The sequence below is a fragment of the Mycteria americana genome, chromosome 2, assembly GCF_035582795.1.
Source record: "Mycteria americana isolate JAX WOST 10 ecotype Jacksonville Zoo and Gardens chromosome 2, USCA_MyAme_1.0, whole genome shotgun sequence".
In the NCBI taxonomy this organism is placed as follows: domain Eukaryota; kingdom Metazoa; phylum Chordata; class Aves; order Ciconiiformes; family Ciconiidae; genus Mycteria; species Mycteria americana.
Window position 1 is genome coordinate 125,885,293 of NC_134366.1, and position 13,684 is coordinate 125,898,976.

A 13,684-nucleotide genomic window follows, 5' to 3' on the forward strand; every position below is an offset into this window, starting at 1 on the left:
TGAAAAAGAGATGAAAACAAATACAAGTTCATTCAAGCATAGAAAGATGGGTTTTCCAAGTGAAAACCAGCATCATCTCTGTACCGGTCCTTAGGCCATTTCCAACTTTATTATACTTCCAAGGACATTTTGTCCTCACTTGTATAGCAGTGTGTTTGGCACTCAACACAGTTATTGATACACATATGTTCATGGAGAAACTTGCATTAAAAATAGACCCCTTTACCCGGAGTCAATATTTCATTCCTTTTATCAAGTAATCTAATTCAACTTTATTTATAATATTTTAGGCCTAACAATATAATCTTTGAAAGACAGCGGAACAGGAATTAAAGGGAGAAGATGAGGGGAGAAAAATTAAAAAGAAAGCAGGCAAGAGAACAGCTTGCTTTGCTCTCATTATTGCTATCCTGTCAAAAAATGTGCAGAGCCCTCTGTCAGTGCATAGACCCTTTCTTCTTTGTTCCTTTTAACGATATTCTTGGAGAAGTTACATCTAAGTTCCTTATGCACATCCTTCACTGACTGTGAATCAGAAGGTATATGAGGATCCATTCATTTACATCATAATCCTGATGTCAACCTTTCCTGTTACCACAGAAACACAGTCCATGACCACGCTTTGTATTAAAAAGGAAAAATATGATACCATCAATGATGACAGCTCCCATGATTTAATCCTTGATTTTTGCCATAAAATCTGACCTTTACTTGATCTTACTGCTTTACTTGCACATTTGATTTTTAAGACTGCTGATAGCTTGGCTTCATTTACTTTCTCAGTCTGCTCTAATAGGAATTTACAAGGATCAGAGTTTCCCAAATGCATCGGTTCTCTGTGGCTTTTGTCTGCTAAATAGAATGTTGTATTTTTGCCTAACCAGAAAAACGGTGTCCCTGATGCCTCTAATGCGTATCTTAAATTATCTTGTCTTTCATATGTGAAATATAATCTCCCTAAAATATTTTCCTTATATGCCATTGTTCTTTTGTCTGCCTGGTTAGCAGTTTCTACATGTTAGACAAAGCACACACAGATCAAGTCCATTCTTAGCTTTCAGGGGTGGTTATAGGTCACAGCCATTTGACATCCTTTTCTGATGTTTTTTATTTAAGTTCTCCTCATGCTGAGAAATCTGATAAGTGAGTTGTATGTGCTGTTATACCTGCATCCCAACTTCTAGAGTTCAGGGAGCCTGGAATTTGTCAGTAAAGATCTGAACCCATATATCACCCAGTGTTTGAAGGTTAGCAACATAAATCTTTCAGTAAAAGAACAAAGGTCTACAAGCATGTTCACATTCCCTTAGCTTTCAGTGATAAGGAAGCCATTTTCCAAACAGCAATTAGGTCAAACCATAAAAATGCACACTATAATTTTGTTCTTCATAAAATAGAGCCAGCATTGCCTCGCATTTATACTCAGCATGTACTGATTAATGTCTAAATCCTCTGATTTGCCTCTAAATTTGTTCTGTCTTGATGAGATTTTTTTGTGTTTTTTTTTTTCTCCAGACTTTTCCTCTATATGTTAAATATTCTCTTTTTTTTTTTTCTTTCAGACCTTTATCTCCTGTTTTACTTCAGACATTTTTTGTTATCTAATGAAAAGCACAGTGCATTTGAGGCTACCATTTTTGGATAAACAAAACATCTTCTATAGAAAATTCTGTTGTTCTAGTTTAGGTATCAGGAGAAGATCGATGGTGCTAATACAGAACTTTTCTATTACCCCTTTTAGCTCCCAAATGCTTTGCAAACATGAACATTTCAGAGGTGGGGAAAGGGAAGGAGGGATAGTAAATCAAGTGTCCAAGGCTAAAGAGAGGGATTATTGTTGAGCACGATGGAGCTTGTGTCCCTGGACCAATTTCCTGTTCCTTTGCTCAGATGACCCTTTTCTTTATGGCAGCATCTTAGCTGAGATGGGGCCAGATTTCACAGCCTTGATGCATTGTCTCCCACCAACGTGTTTCTGCTTTGACTGCTACGAACACCGTACTTCCGTTTGGTCTAGGAGCTGAATTTTTTAAGCTGATCTGTGAAAAGAAAAAAAGGGTCACCCCTCAGTCTTAGACACAATCAAATTGCTTATGTTTCTGGAAACTGAAGAAGTTTAAAGGGAACACACTTTGTAAGAAACTGCTTCTTTTTAAGAATACACTTCTTGTATCTCAGTCAGCAGGAGCAAATTGTACTACAGCAATTTTATCCCTGACCTCAGACTTGTCATTGACTCTCTAGGAATTGGGTCAAGACATTTCACTCAGATTTTCATCCTGTGTAAAATGGCTGGATAACAATCATGAACCAACCTTTTAAAGTACTATGATATAATAACTATTATTTTACTGTGTATTTTAGCCAAAAGGAAAATTAAGTTTCTGTGTGGGCTTCTCCAGGTGTGTTGATGCTATCCATATATCAAAGGTCTTTCTTACTCATCATCTAAATCACAGTTTATTAATGGAATTTTGGAGGGGAGGAAAAAAAAAAAGCATCTATCTCATTTCCGCAGACTAAGAGAGACTAGCCCTCTCTTCTTGAATAGACAGAAGATTAGAAGACCTTTTATTTTTTTGTTTTCTTCTTCAAAAATGGAAGAAAAGAGAAGATGAGAAAGCTGATTTATTTGAATGCTGCAGTTTCATCTTTGGCCACAGTAATGGGCAAGCTGAGCTACACCGTAAGATAATAAATAACAGGAGATAAAAATATGAATAGTTGAAAAAAAAAAGCTAGCTGAGAGATAGAAATAAATGTAGAATACATGATTATGACAAGTGCCAGCATCATCCTTACTGCAAATAAATGAGCTAATTTGCATGGGATTTTTATTTATGAATTCAAGACTGTGACTGAGCTACACTAGGAGTGCAGCCAGGAATGCTCGTGTTCCCTACACTTTATGTGGGATATGGAACACACCAATATTTAATTGTGTCTATATGGAAAACGAGGAATAATGGAGTATACAGATTTTGGTGGAGATTTTGAGGTCATAATATCTTGAAAAGGCCTCCGCAAGAGTTCATAGCCCAGCTTCCCCTGACACTCAGTAAGGGATTCAGTTAAATCAAGGTAAACATTCAGCACCATTGAAATGATATAAGCAAACCCAAGACAGCTATAGAGGCTTGGCAGATACACCTGGACTACAAGAGACTCATGCCCTTCTGGAGGGGCTGCTGGAAGCCAGAGGCATTGTCTGAGACATCTCAAACAGCACTGGATACCTGTGCACCTGGGCAATTGGATAACCCTCATAGTCAGATGTATGCTTTTGTCAATGCCAGTTAACAGCCAATACCTTCACATGGAAACACCATACCAACTCTAAAAGCGATCTGAAGAAGTGTGTTTAAAATATATGTAATTTTTCAGCAAGGTAAATTATGCCTCATTTTTTTCAGAGCTTCATATTGGCATAAAACTGGAATAAATATTAGATAATTAGTACATTATAGTAACTTTACAAATAAGTAAAGGAATAAGGAAGGATTTTAGGAGTTAAAACAAACAAAAAACGCCAAGCTTATAGGAACACTTTTGAATACCCCTAATTGTAAAGTCATATGCTCTAGCTCAGAAGCATGAGGGATGCTGTAAAACCTTCCAAATAAAACAATAGAAAAGAAAGGCAGTATCTTCATAATCTGATACCTGAAAGTGTTTAGGGCTGGAAGCACAAGCTATGTGCCTTCAGAAGCTAAAACCTCCCCCTTTTCTGACTGTATCTACTCCATTTGTTAGTCCTATGAGATCACAAGACAATAAACCTTAAACTGTGGCAGCCTGCTACTCATACATGGGGTCGAAATTACACCAGCCTAGGAACAGAGCCAGGGCTGCCAGGTGTACATTGCTTCAGGAGAGGCTGAGGGTCTCGAATAAGATGCTTTTACTCTCCTAATTTTTATTTCTTGGGATTTAGGCAGATATCCCTCGAGAAAGAGCTGAATTCCTTTAGGATATCTTTTCTGGGAGGAGAAGAAACACTCTACATGAAACACTGTGGGGAAATTTCTGCCAAGATAATCTACCAAAGATTTCCTCCTTCTAAATCTGTCAACCTGAGCATACCTTTTAAGTATGCCAGTATGGTTTGGAAGGCATGTAAAGAATCTAAGCGAGCATATAAGCAGCTAATTTGAAGTGCACAGATGCACTTTCCCTTGGGAATTATCTCAGCTCCTGAAATTTCATTCCAATAATTACCAAGGCAAATCACAAAGATTTCCATTTACTAATCTGGGGCTTCCTGAAATCCTCTAATTAAACCACAGCAAGACGGTTTCAATAGAGCAAGGATTTGCTTTTTGTCATGCTCTTTTCTGTGCTTCCTTCCCCTCCACCACAATCACGTGGTCAGATGAACAGCTCTGGTGATAAGGCACAAAGCTAAAGCCAGGAGGAAATGATCTGTCCTGCAATAGTAAGATGCTACCAGTTTTCTCCTTCAGTGTTCTGTATCACAAGGATATTGTTTAATACAGTCATAAACTGTGTTTACACTATGGCAAAAAATAAGATGGAGCTAAAATTGTATAAGAATATTCCTACAGGACCTGTCAACACTGAAACTTTAATCAGATTTTTAAGATTTTTTTTTGCTGATTATACTAAACACAATTTATATTCAAATACAAGTGGTCAAAGCTTTTAAACTTTGCTTTCTGCTTTCCTCAAGCAGAATCTTTCCCACTGTCCATTGCATAGCCAGCTGATTAAGGCAGGCTGCCCTCTACGTTCCTTTTCTGGTGGCAAAATCCAGGAAACCCTTTTGTCCTTGAGAGGGTTTCTCTCCATACAGTCCTTCTGACCATTGCTAAACACTTCTACTGAAATTAGACGCCTGCAAATGTAGCCGCACTGGGCAACAGCTGAAATTAATAGGTGAGAAGTAGTACAGAATGAGTTTTAAGCCAAACTCTCCTGTGCGCTACTTCATTGAGCTCTGCTCAAACTACAGCCTAACCAAAATTAGTGAAATAGTGTCAAACAGACATTGTTGGTTCTACTGACAGTTTAAGGTTAGCTATCGCTACCTGGAGGTTTGTATACCAGCTTCAAGTTTCCGTTGTTAAAAAAGAGGCCTTTTATGAGTGAACATCAGGTTTATGCTTTCACGTAATTAGTCTGCTCATCTTCTCACCAGGAAAAATGAAAGCATAGCAGAATAGGGATATATGAACCCTAAGGATGAAGGAGGGATGACTGCACAGCTAAGTGTGCATTATCTCATGCTGTATGGCTGTAACAAGTGAGACGGCAGGGAGGTAGGCTCTAAAGCACCCTAACTCCTTACGGTTGCCCTGTGCTTGCAGCGCACTTAAGCAAAGGGCAAAAGAATAGTGAAGCAAAAGAACCACATGAAAGCTTCTAGATAAGAAAAGAGTAAAAAAAGTTTGGAGAAGAGCTAATTAGACTGATCAGCAACATAAAGCTGAACACTGAATGAGCATGGCTTCCAGAAATCAAGTTAATATGCAGAGTGCTGAACACTGATCAGAGGTCAGTGTAGAAACAACAGGTTTTAGCTGGTAGTCCTTGATCCTGAGGTCCCTGGATTGCTTCTAAATATCTGCAGAACATCTTTATTAGAAACACAGTGACAATCCAGTTAACCAGGGCCTGTATATCCACTAGAAAACCTTTAAGGCTCTGAAAAACAAAAAATGAAAGCCAGTAACATCCAAAGATCAAGACATATTGAGATCCTTGCTGCAATATGTAATGGGGATATAGTAATGGTGCACATCGAGGGAAAGTGGTATGAAGGGATTTTAAAGCAAGATAAACTTACTTGCCCTTTGTCATGAGAGGAGAATAACGAGACAGTAGATGAAACTGAAAGGAAATAAATTCAAACTGATAAAAGGGAGTATCTTTTTATACAATGCATAATTAATCAGTCAAACCCACTGCCGTAAGATTTCACTGAGACATAGAGTTCAGAAGGAAAAACAGGCATTTATATGGATAATGAGAACATCTTTAGATAAGATGAAAAAAAAAAAGAAGGATATAAAGAGTAATGTTTCATGACATAAATCAAGCACTAGCTTAATATGGAAGGCATTAAGAGGACATGGCATAGGAAAGGTAATGCTAACCCACACAGAGATTTTAGTATCCTTTATGAGACTGAACCATTGTCCTGAGCATGAAGGGAGATCCTCTCATGCTTTTGATGTGTTTTACTTGTCAAACCTTCTTGGTTCATAACCTCCAGATCTACAAAGCAGGGACTGTAGGAGACACAACAGATGTTAGCAAGTAGAAAATATTTGGGCATAGAGTAAGGAAGAATTTGACAGCAAGAGGAACAGGGAAAGCCCAGACTTTATTTACCTCCTTCTTTCTGCAGTAGTAAGAGGTTGCAAAAGGCTGTGAAGTTTAGCACAGCTGAAGTTTAGCTACTCCAGCCTGCTGTTTCTGCCTCGGTGGATTCTGCTTCCATCAGCATCGATGGGTTTGGAATAAGGCCTCAGGGCAAGCATTTAGCATAGACTTACAAACTACAGTTTTATTTAAGCAACTTCTCTGGGAGTATTGACTGGTAAACCTTTGAAAAAGCATCCTCCCTGTATATTTTTAAAATGTCAGCTTTTCTTATATCACGTGGTGGTACTTCCCTGCTTAGGAAATGATTATTCTAGTTCTGACTTGCAGGATGATGAATCACTGGGTGACACACCACTGTGCTTTTAAGACTGTTGTGTTTGCGTTAGGGGATGGTTGAGCTGACCTGTAAAAGAGAAAGTCAGGCCAGAACTTTGACTCAAAAATAGATCTGAGGTTCAACAATAGTTGGTAGGTTTTCATTATTTCACGGTTTTCTATTTTGGGATTCCAGCTGTGGACTAAAATGGGGGATATTATACTTGTGGATTAAGGCTATATTTAAGCACTTGACTTCTGAGAGGACCAGGCATGCAGTATAGGGAGACTGTGGACAGAATTTAAGAAGATCTCAGACATGTGCATGCAATAGCAGAAGGCAAGCAGACAAACAGCTAAATGGGTTCAGCCAGGAGTGTCTAACTTACGTTTGCAATCTGTTGGGGGTTTGGGGGGGCCTGATACTAGAGCTGCAACTGAGTGTTAGCTGTGTGAAGAAGGAAGAATAATGTGCTATTTGGTGGAAAGGAAGGAAAGCAATGCCTGGAGGGAGAAGTAGTACTGGCAGAACATCTGGACCACTGGCTAAGAGCAGAAAGAAGGTGCACTTGTCAATACTGGAAGAAATGGAGTTAGTATGGTCCCAGTGTTTGCTGACACTTTGCTATCTTTAGCCTCAAAAGAAGCCAGAGAAAACAGCAGTCTTTTGAGCTGCTCAGCCCCATTTTGCAAACCACAGACATGGAAAGTGAGCCATCCAAAATTTCAATCTGCTATGATTCATTCCTCTCTAATATTGATGTATGACTTGATGTATCACAGTGTGCTTCATGATATGCAGTGTGAGAATGAGATGCCTAGTCTAGGACACTTGAGCGAGTAGGTGGAGAAAACTTTTTTAAAATAAGTTATATTCAAAATAGACATAAGAATAAAATAAGACATTTCAATTCAGTCTTAAAAACTCACTTTCCCAGGGAAGGAAAGATATAAATATACGTGTACAGACACGTAATATGCCCACCCAGCATCAAGGTTTTAAGCTCCAGTTTGGCAAGCTATTAACCAATTACTTCGGATTTCAAAAGTTTTAGTCGCGCAGAAGTCAATGAGTATTTGAAGTACTTGTATACTTTAAATTAGACATAAAGCTGCTGAATCCCCAGCAGAATGTTTCCTTTTTCTCAGCTGGCACTAGCACCCATGTTTCTGATCACTGGCCTCCCCACCCACCACAGGTGTCTACCTCTTTCACGAGTGAAGCGAGGAGCTTTTAGCACATCCATAACTATCTCAGATCTCAGAATAAGAAGCTGGAAGGGAGATGAGGTTTTTGACCCCTCACCCTACGTGTAACCCTCTTTCTAATAGAGCCTGACTTGCTTGCACATGTGTTGGTGAGCTCACAACAAAAGCGGAATAGTATGTTTCATACAGAATGGATGCTCTTTCAGGTGTTATCTCTTTTTGTTATCTCATTACTCCTTTCAGAGCTGTGCCTGCTTCTTCTACTGACCACACTTTGACCAGTTAAAAAAAGGTGAAGTCTTCAAATAGCTTTTTCCCCACTTGGGGAAATTTGCTTGGTCTTATCTTTATTTAACTGTGCACAGTATGCTTATATAATACTATACATTGTAATTAGAATACCTTGGGGGGTGGGGAGGCTGGGTTTCTTTTTTCTTCTGTTGTTGTTTCAAAGGTAAACAGATTGTTCAGTATTTTCTGTGTTGTGCTTTATTAAAAATCATTCTTCACTCATGGAGAATAGATTTAGTATAACTGCCTGTGTATGTATATCTTTGAGTAAATGTATATGTGCATGGAAGTTTGCATTTGTGCCTATGTAGAATTACTGCTGTGAACAACTACCTGTTCGATCAACCATGTTTCCCTTCTTTTTCTCTTTATTTCTCTGAGCCATCAGTGACACATCAGGATATGACTAACAAGCTCCACACACAGAACCAGTAGTTTATCTCTGGAGTTATTTATCAAAGAAGTCCATTCCTTGCAAACTGGTCACTGCAACCACAAAACAGCATTAGGTAGCACATATGATTAAACTGGTTTTGCTGGTAGAATATGTTTATCTGACTTTTTTTCTTTTTTCCTAAGGGATTTGAGAGCAGCCCTTTTTCTTAACTTTAGTCAAAATGTAATCACTCTCTATTTCTATCCAAATGTGCGTGTATTGTTCTTAGAGCATTTTTCACTGATAAAGAGCTTCTCAGTTTTTTTCTGTGCTTATCTTGCAATATGAAGAACCTGTTATTGTTCACTACTGAATAGCAGAGATAATACCCACTCTACAAACTTTCAAGTGGAGCTTTGTCTTGTACCTAGTGAGTAGAATAAGATATGCACCACAACTGGCTTTTCACATACCTTTAGCTACAATTTTTCCACCCAGTCACATAGTTATACATAATACTGATGGAGAGCTGTGAGGAAGGAAGGAAGAATACTGAAATTAAAAACAAACAAACAAAAGACCCCTGCAAAAATCAAGCCTTTTCTTACTGCCTTTCCTCCAGGATTCCAATAATTATGAATGAGTAACATGTACTGAAATCAGAGACTTCCATTTCAGAGAAAGCATCATACCCAACATTTTCTGTGTTCTTTCTAAGGGGTCAGTAAGCTTAAAAATAAATAAAAATCCATTATCTGACAGTGGCAGTACAGAAGGTTGGAACTGAGCAGGGTCAGATGCCGTCCTGCTGGGAAGGAGGAAGAAACAAAATTCTCTCTGCATTCTTGCGTAGCTTCATGTGTTCATGATAGGTATGAGTGGCTAGTGTAGGAATTTCTACTCCCTTGGTGTCCCCAAGAAGGGGAGGGAGGAGGTAACAAAACAATCTTAGTTGAAAATTAGGGTATTCCTTCTGAAATAAAGGGGTAGCAGGTGACTTCCTTTCCTACAGAAGAATAATTGACTTCAAAGGCTCTCACTGAAGTGTGGTAGTGTATAGAAGTATTCATGAGGTATTGCAGCTTGCTTGCCACCTGAGTGCACAGTCTGGCCCACAGTGATTATTATTAAAGCTTGTGAAAGGCAAAGCCTGTCATTCTGAGAGCATGGTCTCAGCAGAGGGCTTGGCATCCTTGCTGAAGATGAGGAGTGACTTGGGGCACAGACGATGACAGTACAGACCTTGACACCTCTGGCTGTTTTCCTAAATTAATTTCTGCTGATTGGTGACCGAATTTAGTAATCTGTTCAGTGTCCTATGTGAAATTTTGGCATTCAGTCTCCGTCCAACTTTTATACGGGCAAAAAAATCATTACCATAGGTGTCCTTGTTGACAATCACAGCAGGGAGGCTAAAGACTATATCATAGAATCACAGAATGACTGAGGTTAGAAGGAACCTCTTGAGGTCGTCTTGTCCAACCACCCTCCTCAAGCAGGGCCACCTAGAGCCAGTTGCCAAGGACCATGTCCAGATGGCTTTTGAATATCTCCAAGGATGGAGATTCCACAACCTTTCTGGGCAACCTGTTCCAGTGCTCAGTCACCCTCACAGTAAAGAAGTGTTGATGTTCAGATGGAGCCTCCTGCGTTTCAGCTTGTGCCCACTGTCTCTGGTCCTGTCACTGGGCACCACTGAAAAAAGCCTGGCTCTGTCCTCTTTGCACCCTCCCTTCAGGTATTTGTAGACATTGATAAGATCCTCCCTGAACCTTCTCTTCTCCAGGCTGAACAGTCTCTCAGCTTTTCCTCATAGGTGAGATACTCCAGTCCCTTAATCTTCTTTGTGGCCCTTCATTGGACTCTCTCTAGTATGTCCATGCCTCTCGTACTGAGGAGCCCAGAAATGGACACAGTAATCCAGGTGTGGCCTCACCAGTGCTGATGGGAAGGATCACCTCCCTCGACCTGGCCTCTCACCCACAACCTTGATCTTTTCTGAACAGGGATGCTGGCAGATCTGCAAGCCGAAGCCTGGACTGTCATCGTCTGTTTGTTATACAGCCATTCTGCTGGTAAACACCGAACTTCAGTCTTTAGGCTTTTCAGCACAGTGTCTGTTCAAATCTATGTTCTCTTTTTCTTCCTTTTCAATAGAAAGGCAGAACCTTGGCAATGACCATTCACACAAACCCAGTCTTGATATCCTCACCCCCACTGGGTCTGCACACAGGAAACAGCAGGAGTGGTGCCAAAAATAAATGTGGCACAGCAGATAAAAACAGCTGCTATTGTCCAAATGGTATTAGAGTCATTTTCATTCCGGCTATAATACCCCATAGTCTAAGGCACTTATATATTTAAACCCTGAACTTCTTACCATAGAAAACCACAGTCCAATGTAGAAAAAATACAAAGGAATTTTCTGTGTTTCTTTTGTTTTGTTTTGGTGGGTATTTAATTAAATAGATTGAGTTGTTTGTACATATCTAATCTGGAAAGATGCTGAAATCAGAAGCATTTTTTTACTGATATAATACCTATTCTGTTAGCAGTGGCTCATACTGTTATTTAGTTTCCTTTTGTAATATCTTAGTTTAAGTTTTATCTATTTTTCTTGGTAAAAGCATCTTTCACATCTACACACAGAGCATGCTGACCACCCAAAAATCACAGAGTTCTACAAAATGATGAAAGCATGAAATGATTTCAGTCTGATCTGTAGCTCACACCTTAACACAGAAGCCATGCCTGATGAATTTTTCTCTCCCAGCATAGCCCCTGGTAAACTAAACACCAGCAAAAACCTTTCTGATTGCCATAAACTGGCTATATTTTCTTGTGAACCCTAAGCTTTCATCCAGTCTCTAATCAAGCAGGTATGCATCAAATTTTATAAAGGGTGCTTGACCTGATGTTTAAAAAAAGCAAAAAAACCCATTGCTCATCCTTACTGGCTATTCAACACAGAATATAGCATAAACCTACCTATCTGAGAAACTCTTATTTGCCCCAGTGTGTGTAATCCCCAAGGTGTGAGAAGACAGAAATTACACCTTTTCTTCAAATATTTTTCTTCCTTTAGAAAGGAAAGTATGTTAGCTTGCTCAAGTAGTGGAAAACCAAAGCAAACCAAGCCCTTAGACTTGGTAAAGCTTTAAAATGACTGTATTAAACATCACAATCAATGATAAATATGGCTTAACAGGGAACATCCATTTACCCACTTCTGCCACGGTGTCCTTGAACATCAAGCGGTTGCTTTATTCAGTTTTCAGCATCACTCAAACAGTTTCTGCTATACCAGTGCCTGTAATCTATCATTCAAAACATTGTAATCAAGATCTACAGATTATGTACCTAATACAAATGAACTAAAACCAGCACATGCATTTTAAATAATCAATTGATATTTAATTAACACACAATTGCTGCCCTAATACTGAATCAAATCCTCTTAAAGTGTGACCATAATTCCCACTAGAGTGGTAATGTCCTGAGAGTGAAAGAAATACCCTGTGATCATTAGAAGAGTATTGTAATTTATAGAGTTTTTGTCAAGAGATTAAACAATTCCAGAATCTATTACACATGAAAAAATGCACTTTAGAAGAGAAAAGAATTATGGTCGCTCCTTCCTATCCTTTACATTTTAGTGCTATATATTCATTTTAATAAACAGAGGAACTCAACATTCTTTCCAACTAATGTACATAAAGCTTCTGTATAGTACTTTTTATCAAATATGACACAGAAAACTGCTTAGGGAAAATGATGCAAACTCAATTTTTGCCAAGTCTTATTATGAAAATATAGCACAAAAATTAGCTGTAATGACCAAAAAAACATTTTCAGGAGACATTTCCTTTAATTTCTCACAGAGAAATGGCTTGAAGAATCCTAATAAAAATAAGTTCAAGGAACACCCCCTGTTTTCCATTTGACAGAAGTCAAACTCCATCTTATAACTGGATAATTAATTAATAAAATAATGAATTATAATACAAATGGTCTGATTTTTAACCAGCTTACCTCAGTCAGAATGTACAAAAAAGAGCAGATTTAAGACCAGAATAATGGTTGTTCAGTGCTGAAGCAAGGATTAACCAAACCCAGAACTGTGAGTCCAGCAGATCTGTTGACTAAGGGAAGTGTACGTATTCAGCTCAAATACATGGTGTCACTTCTTGGGATGGCACCCAGCTTCTTCCAAGGTGGGGTTTCCCCTACTGGGAATGTATCTCCTTCTTCATATTTAGTAGGCTTTTCACCAGCTTCCCCCCCTCCCACCCCTCCCCCCAAAGGAACTTCTGAATTTTCAACACCTTTGTGAACCTAGCACTTAAAATCTCCTGAGGCTAAGATTTCTATGATCTAATTACTTATACTGTAAAAAAGTATGTCCATTTGTTTAGTCTCACCACCAAATCATTGTCTCTAGTCTTTCTGCTGTGTTACATCAGTCGGGGTTTTGTAGACTTCTGTCATCTGCACTTTTAATTGCATGATTTCAGTGAGGGACTGAACACCAGTTCTAAAAACTGATCTACTCAAATGCAAAAGATTTTGTACTGGCAATGAGTATTGCATTTCGAAAGAGTAGAATACGCATAGGTTAAAAATTTGCAGTACTTCATGAAGCCAGTGAAATTCCACATTGTTCTTGCAGTTCCACAACTCTCATACAGAGCAAAAACTCTTCTGTTTCAGATTTGTATCGTTTTGTGCTTGCACATCTACTAGAAAAAACAGAGAAAGGGAGTCTAGGTAGGTCTCAAACTCAAAGATGGAATCCTGCCATACTTAAATCAATTGTTTCTACTACCAGAGTCAGGATTCATTTAAGGTGTTTATTTTTTGTGCAAAATGTTATATAAAAATGTCTGCACCAGCGTTAGCACAATAGCTCTGTGCCCTTCCAGCTGATAGATAAGCATTTTGTCTACTGAACTACTGTGCTTCTCACATATATTGCTTCTCATGCATACGTCTGTGTGTGTTTATATATCTGTATTCATATACATATATATTTGTATATAGACACATGTAACCCCTTCTCCTGTGCTGATAAGAGGTGTTTTGAGGTCCACAAATAAAAACCTGTGTGTAAGTGATAAGCACAAACATGCATTATTCTCTGGAGGT